The sequence below is a fragment of the Pelobates fuscus genome, chromosome 13, assembly GCF_036172605.1.
Source record: "Pelobates fuscus isolate aPelFus1 chromosome 13, aPelFus1.pri, whole genome shotgun sequence".
NCBI lineage: Eukaryota > Metazoa > Chordata > Amphibia > Anura > Pelobatidae > Pelobates > Pelobates fuscus.
This window is the reverse complement of record NC_086329.1, coordinates 100,945,684-100,953,974: the sequence shown is the minus strand read 5'-3', so window position 1 is coordinate 100,953,974 and position 8,291 is coordinate 100,945,684. Positions and strand designations below refer to the sequence as shown.

At 42.7% G+C, this 8,291-nt stretch overlaps 1 protein-coding gene across 4 annotated transcripts in view; it reads left to right on the top strand.

Moving 5' to 3' along the window:
• Nucleotides 1–245: 245 nt before the first annotated feature.
• MEF2D (myocyte enhancer factor 2D) overlaps nt 246–8,291 on the top strand; it is a 151,766-nt gene continuing 143,720 nt past the window's right edge. Inside the window, exon 1 of one of the 4 annotated variants that reach the window (XM_063439464.1) lies at nt 246–403. The gene's annotated coding sequence lies outside the window, so the exon portion shown is untranslated. Of the gene's footprint in view, nt 404–1,140; nt 1,557–8,291 lie in introns of those variants that run through there. The other 3 variants (XM_063439467.1, XM_063439462.1, XM_063439468.1) reach the window with 3 other exon arrangements.

The following is an 8,291-nucleotide window of genomic DNA, read 5'->3' as shown; positions in this document are numbered from 1 at the left end:
CACAGCAACACACTGCAACCTAACCCTACAGTGACAACCTAGACTACAGCTAAACACTGCCACTGAGCCCGCCTCCCCCCGGCTTTCTATTGGCCGGCTGTCACTAGACTCTGCCTCCGCATTGGCTGCTGTGGCTTGTCCATCATCTTGCTGTGTTAGCATTAGCAGATACATTGTATGTGTGTTTTTTTTTTTTTTTTTGCTGGCTGAAATTGAGTTACATTGTAGCAGAGGGGGGAGGAAGAGGAAGGAAGGGATACAGTAGGAAGCAGAGGGAAGACTGGGGCTGTGAAAGCTTTTATTTTGGGGGGAAGGAGATCCAAAGACTCCCCTCCAGGAGGAGAAGGGAGGGGGGAACCAGGAGAGGGGGCAGATCTGCAGATCCTGGGCTCAGCCTGTGTAGGTAAGTGGATCAGCTCTTCCTGTCATGGTCACAGTGATTGCCTCCCTGTGGAGATGGCACTGTCTCATTCTGGGCACACATTGATCAAATGCTGCTTTAACAGCCACAAATGTTTGTTTTTATAGCACCAACGTCCTCTGTAGCGCAGCATGGCTTGGGGGAAGTAAATACACACACTTTGTACAGATCAATAGGGACTATATGAGGGCCCTGCCTATCAGAGCTAAATATTTACAGCTATGTGTGCTCTTGGGGCTAAATAATAACCATGGTAATAATGTTTTTATAAGTGCTTTTTCTTCTCAAGGTCTGGCAAGGCCTCTGTGGTTCTAGAGGGGTTAAAAGTGACCGTACGCGTTTGTGCTGATAGTTGCCCTTTAAATGGACTCGTCAGCCCCTTAATGCCCTCTGAAGGGTTGGAGGTGAGCTGCCCCAGCACGGTGGATAGGAGCAGGAGCAATCATAACAAGAGCCTGGGTGTCACCGGCCATGAGCCTCTGGGAGTAGAGTGGGGCTGGGAGGCCCCTGCGGGGAGAGCTGGGTTATTGCCTTGTGTTATTGTTTTTTTTTTTTTCTTCTTCGTTTTATTTTTCTAAATTAGTTTAACCACCTTCAGTGCCGGAAAGCAGACTCTGGCACAAGAACTGTGTAATGCCCTCAAAAATGTACAGCCCTCGAAAGGGTTCCACTTTGTAGCCAACCGGCCACTCCTCCATTAACCCTTTTGCTTGTCACTGGGATGAGCAGATCATTGCGTTGCAAAACGTTGAACATTATTCTTACCCTGAAAAGGTCGACCGCTCGGTTACAACCGAGGAAATTCACGAAAGGCCAGTGGGAAAAATACCAAGGTACCAAGGGGTAGAGTGATATTTGGCGGAGAGGGTGTTGTTTATATTGGACTGTACAACTGGATGCATCGCCACATCTGGATGCAGACTGCGAAAGCCAAAGACACGACTTTAACCGAGAGGAAGAAGTGACAAGATACGGATATTTTCTGGGGTCGCATAGTGTAGTTAAAACCTCAATTAGTTGAGAAGAGTAGTGTTTAAGAAGTGGAATTGCAATTTAATATTTTTTTACATTTTTTTTTTTTTGAGATTCTCTGACACTTGGCGACTATTCGTAGCTCGTATATAATCTGTACAAGGTATGTTAATTTTATTTTAAAGCTGAACTGCCCATTTTTATCTTGTTAAAACCTGGGAGTCTAGAAAAGTATTTCGGAGGAGCAATAAAGAGGGCTTTTTTGGGGAAGACGGTCATTATCTTGTGCTCTTTCCAGGTTAGAGTTAATGTATCTATAATTGTTATTAAATCACTTTCACCTGTTAAAGAGAAAACAGCGTCACTGCCAGAATTATGTCACCCGTTGGCATTATTTGGGACACTGTTATCTCCGATTTAATAACCTGTCCCTCTCAGAGATGCACCTTGTAACCGGCGATTATTACTTCACTAGCTGGCAACATCTGTACCTTATTAGTACCCCCTGGCGAGGGGAGGGGGGCAGAGGGGGGGGGGGACATTAGAAGCCTCGCTATCTTGGCATGTTTTTTAAAATCATGTTGCTGCTTACGAAAGCTAAACATTTTGGGTAACTTATCCCATCTAAGCGAGAAAATTCTATTTTGTGCTTCCACTTGTGAAGCATCCAGATGGTTATCCGTTTGGACACAAAATAAGGAAAAAATGTAAACGTATCCTTCCTGGTAATAAATAAATAAATAAATAAATAAATAAATAAATGAATGTGGATATATAATTGGTTTAATGTTGACGGTTAAACTTGCAGTGAAAATATAATGCACTCTATCCTTTGACCTATTTAATAAGATTGATATCTATCAGACTGTTTGTTTTTTGGAGCCATGGACCCATTTTTAGAATTTGGCAAACCTCCCACTTAGGTGCTGGATAACGGCGTATAAACATATTTATAGCTATAGACATATTTATAGATATTTGAATATTTTTAGCAGGATGTCTCGATGCTACTACTGTTGTTGCTTCTCGCATTCTGCCTGCGTGCACCGATCTGATTGGAATATTTGTTAAGCAGCAAATATGTTTTTTTTTTTGTTTTTTTATCTTTTATTATTAAAGCCAAACGGATTATTCATTTATTGATGGAAATGGACTGAATTTGTTTAATAAGTAAACAAAGAATTCTCAGCCGTGGTGTACACTTTGTATTGATTTGCTAAACAGTGATTTATCGGCATAAAATTCACTTCGAAAGGAGAGTTGGGGAAAAACAATTCCAGCTCAGCTTGTCTTCGGCTCCGGTTTGCAATTTGAATTGATGGTTTTCGATTTAGTAACTTTCTTTATCACAATGGTGTTACTCATGGAGAGGACCCTTGGCATGGGTGGGCTACTGGCCATTGTACCCTTGAAGTTTATTTTGAACTTGTTACTGTATTCGTTAGAATAGAGAGCTTCTCTTAGAGATACTCAGTCTTCTTTGCAAGAGTTGGGGTTTCTGCCATTTGACATTTTTTTTCCCAGTCTCTACCTTTGAGTGATCAGTGGCTCTTTAATTATAATAATAATTGTATTTAAATAATCTACTAAATTTACTTTGGTTCTGAAACGAAGGTGAATGCAATCCAGAAGCTCTGGTGTTTGGCCAAACAAGATTGTTGTAGACCACTCGTTGACTTGTAGTAACTGGTCTATCCCAGATGATGAGGTGTTGGATTGTCGGAGATACTGTATCCAGGATGGGCAGAAATTGGACTGTCAAAGATATTTTATCCATGGCGGGCAGATTTGGGAGTTTCAGAGGTAGTCTATATTGGGTAGGCCCTTCAAAGTGGAGCTTTTTGGGGCGAGCAGGAGCTGGATTGTCAAAAGAGGCCAATCTTGGGCAGGCAGGTGTGGAACTACACAGGAGGTCAGTACTAAGTGGCTAAAGCTGGAGAACTGTTTCTGGTGGGAAGACGGGATATGTCTCCAGAAGAAAAGGGTTTGGCCAGCCTGAGCCCATTGTTGCACCACTGGGATCTTCAGTTGTTTATTCTTTAGAAGTGTGCAGTCCCTATGCTGGGAGTTGTCTCCACGACTGGGAAAGTGGTAGATGCCCAGATGTTATAGAAATACAAGTGCCATGGTGCTTTGCCACTCTTTGCAATAGCAAAGCATCATGAAAGTTGCAATTCTGCAATATCTTGGCATCTACTGTTTCTCCAGCCCTGGATTCATGTTTTGTGTGTTTTGAGATGGACACTGACTGACATGTGGCAGGTATTTAGTGGTGTTTTAGTATGGTCTCTGGTCCACAGATTTACTAAGTGCACTTAATGCAGAGCTATTCACCGTCAGACCATCCGTGCTTGCTCTGTGACCCACAGCTGCCTAAAAAAACTCTGTAGATGTTAATGAGTTTTTTTATTTTTATTTTATTTTTATAACCGTTTTAGCAGACCTGTCCGAACTAAGACAGATAAACTTGGACAGCCCCACCGGGTTCTATGTGGACCTTCAAACTACGTGAGATCCTAGACCAGGGGTAGGCAACCTACGGCACTAGTGCCATGCACGGCACTCGAGGTGTCTTTGCATGGCACTCAAGGCTGCTAGAGCCAAACAGGCTCTGACCTATCAGGAGTCCCAGTAAAATTTCAGATATCTGTTAATCCGAAAAGGTAGTAAAGGACAATCCTCAATTTATGCATTGCAGCACGTAGAGGAAGTAATCTCAGATCACGTCCTCCCAGCACTTCTGAATAGGAATCCACACTGTAGTAGAGCAGCTCGCAGTTGCTGTTGCAGCTCCTATACTTGACATTCCCGTGGCCGGCCTAGTCCCCACTGGAAGCCACCCACATTGCTAGATATACACAGAAATGCAGAATAACCCTCCCCTCATACAAATAATACGGACAGCCCACACACAAACATGCACACAATCTGCACAAATGAAACACCACTAACAATCCATATACATGCACACAACCCCACATGCAATACCCCAAACAGCCCCCACACACTACCAAACACACACTGTGACATATCCATCCACACACATACACAATTTCACAAGCAGCCTCCATACACAGCCCACATTCATATGTATCATACACAATACCATAAACTACTCATGAACATATACAATATAATAGCTCGTACACGCAGGGCCGTCTTTAACGTGGGGCAAACTCGCCAGCTGCACCGTGAGCCCTGCTGGCCTCAACTATTTCTTACCCTCTGGCCGGTAATCTGCACACTAAGGAGGCCCACCGCGTTGCCCATGCGCAAAGGACCACCCGGTGGGCTTCTGTCAGCAGGGGCCCTGTCGCACGCTGAGGCGCTTTAACAGCGTGAGCGGGCCCCTTGCTTTTCGGCAGCAGCCTGGGAGGAAGTGACGACCGTGCATCATTTCCTCCCACAAAGAGAGGAGCGCGCGGGAAAGAAGAGTAGGCTGATTGGAGGGGGGCTGGCCGAGAGCTCTAGACTCCAACTCCCAACACCTTCAGCCACGAGCAGGAAAGGTAGGAAACTGGAGGGTGGGTTTTAAAGTGTATGTCTGTGTCAGTATGTCTGTCAGTGTGTGTGTTAGTATGTCTGTGTGTGTGTGTGTGTGTGTGTCATCTGTGTGTGTCAGCATGTGTCAGTATGTCTGTGTGTGTCAGTATGTCTGTGTGTGTCAGTATGTTTGTATGTCAGCATGTCTGTGTCTGTGTGTCAGTATGTCTGTGTGTCAGTATGTCTGTGTGTCTGTGTGTGTGTGCGCATTTCAGTGTGTATAGATCTGTGTGTGTGTGTGTGCGTATATATGTGCATACATCTCAGCATTCACACACTAACACTACACACAAATACACCCCTGCATTCAAATTTCAACACTACGTACAAACACATGTCTGTGTTACACACCAAAATTATATGTAAATACACCCCTGCATTCAAAAACCAACACTACACAAATACATGCTTGCAATCACGCCAACACCACATACAAACATATTCCATACAAAAACCTGTTTGCATTCAAACACACAAAAACTGCTTAGTGCTAAATACAGACCTGCAAACATGGGTAAATGGTAGAGCCCCAGCTGTCAATGCATTTCTGGAGTTGCACGACAGATGGGGGATCTACCTTTTAATCACCCGTGCAACAGGGAGACCCCCAAAAATTCTTGCACCTCTCTACTTTAGATCCGCCACTGTGTTGAGATGGAGGACGTGATTGCATGCCTGAGGAGGGGGGACAGGGTCCAGGGGGCCCCAAGCAAATGCTTTGCCCAGGGTCCAGTCACTATTAAAGACGGCCCTGCTTAAATGCACACATACAACGATACAAAGCAAATACAGTAAAAATAACAAGCAGAATATGGCAGCATACACCCCTCGATTAAAAAAAAAAATAGGACCGGCACGCTACGGGACATCACAATCCTGTATCGGCACAGTGCTGCTAAAAGGTTGCCTACCCCTGTCCTAGACCTTAGGACTAGATTGCTCTTGTTATATGAAAACAAATCTGTTCCCTAAATACGTTTCAGCTACAGAAGCTGGTGAGTCCTACACTCCTGCCTTGATGGTATCTCTGTTTATGTCACAAAAGGGGAATGGTTCATCACCTTCTGTCATTTATGGCCTACCTTAAAAGATTGATGTGTTTTTTACTTCCTGAGAAATCATAAATCCTGTTCATACACTGTGTTGGGGCAGGAGGTGAACTTGAACCTGTGTTCTTCGCAACTCCCAATTAGTGTGTGTTGAAGATCTGGTGACCAACCCATAATTCAATCCGAACTGTTTTTTTTTTTTTTTTTAACCCATTGCGTTCATGGAACTTGCAGATCAAGTTTGTTGTTTTTTTTTCCAAATATCATTATAAGCTAAAATTCCTCTTCAGTTTTCTCTTTCTCTCTCACAGTTCTAAATCACATCTGTTTAAAAAAAGCAAACAAATAAGAATAATTGTTTTTTAATCTTCCCTGTAATTACGTCATGCATGCCTTGTTGACTGGGGCTTATTTTATATTCGAATTTGGGAGAAGCAAGTAGGGCAGACCTTGCCTAAGTTACGAAATCTGACTGTTTATTAGAGCAGATAAAAAAAACTCTGAAATCGAAAGGCAGCATATCAGGTTTGACTCCTTTTACAGAACTGAGCTGTCACCCAGCAGAAATGGTAAATGCTAACTATGAAGCAGATGACCATGGTGTAAAACTACAACTCCCATGATGCATGGCTAGCATTAAGGTTGTTTAAATGAGCCCAGATTAGACCGTGTTTGTGAGTGTGTGAACAGAGAAATGTCAAACAGATCTAGAATGCGTGGAAAAAAACTAAAGGGTTGTACCCTTGTAATAAGATAAAGCCCGGAGTTGTTTTATTGCTTGCTGGCCTAGGTGTGCTTTGATCTATCTGTAGCAATGTTCACTGAAATGTCTGCTGATCTCATTTGTTCTATTCTAAATGTCCCAGATTTTTTTTTTTTTTTTTATAAAGTCAAGCAGTAACTCTGTGTTTATAATGCATAGATTGCCCCTTGTACACGTCACTAACACAGAACAAGCCTCCACCAATTTTATTTATTTTGATTTTACTGTTTTATTCCACTGCACAAGAACCTTTTAAATCAATCTCTGGCAATCACTGGGAAACTTCCTCTTCACTAGTTCCCAGCATTCCTGCATGCTCTGGCTTCGAATACGCAGCATCTTAATGTCGCGGTGGTGATGGTGGAGGGTCAGAAACTGGCATGGGTGCAGCGATTCTTACACAGCTCACCAAAACTAAAAGGGCTTGGGAAATCTGAGACTCTAGGCATTTGGAGCAGATAGAACAGGGTCAATATGCTGCACTCAGGGTCGATATAGCATGCATCATGCAATCGAGTGTTTGATGGTCTGCTTACGCTGTTCGTCCTTTAATTGCTCCCTTCCACCCTTGCACAGCCAGTAAAGGCGAGCACCCCTCCTCCCCGTCTGCACTGGTAGGGTTAAAAAAAACTACCCATCTTCCCAAAACAGTTGCGTTGCCGCATGAACACCCATGGGTGCAGGAAAGGTTATCCCTGAGAGAATCGAGCAGGCGCAGGTAATAAAAGGTTTAGCTGTACACGTAATTAATAGAAAAATACAAATTTGCAATTAGTTGACGATACCCCATCATTACTGTTAACATCGTAAATGCAAATGGTGTGGGTGAAGTTTAGTAGCAATTAGATGTTTAATTTCATTTTCTAACCAAACGCTGGAATGCTAACGAATGCTGAAGAAGACGGAGGGTAGGGGGTTGTTGACTCATATAATTATATATCTTACAGGTCGTGGATTCCTATGCAAAATCTGTAAATAATTAAACTGCTAATACACAGCAAAATAATAAATATATATATATAATATGTAGAGAATGTATTCATTAAAAGCAACATTTGTGAACGATTAGCCAGGGAAATCCAATTTTGGAGCCACAATAGCTACATTTGGGTCATTTTGGGCCATGAATTTGCAATTTCCTTTAATTGTTCTTCATAATACAAAATTGGTGAATACCCCCAAAGACTAGGTCCTGAACATGTTCACGTGGTCAGCCTGGTGTATCACATATGTATTCCGGTGTTGAGTAGGCTGGATTGAATTCCGTTCTAGCTTCAATCCACCATTCCCATCTTGGTGTTCTACGAGCAGAGGACATTGGAACGTCTTCTAATGAGATGAATAGGTTTTTACACTTCTTATTGCATATGGAACATTTTCACACCTTGCTCTTCTCAGACCTTTCTTGATCATTATCTATATAGATGATTAGATGTTTTAAAGCAATCTGTCTGCAATTAAGGAGTTTCCCTTGAATCCTCGTTGCTAAGTTTGTTGAAATATAATGGTGTCCATGAATCTGATCTTGAGGCTGATTTTCTAT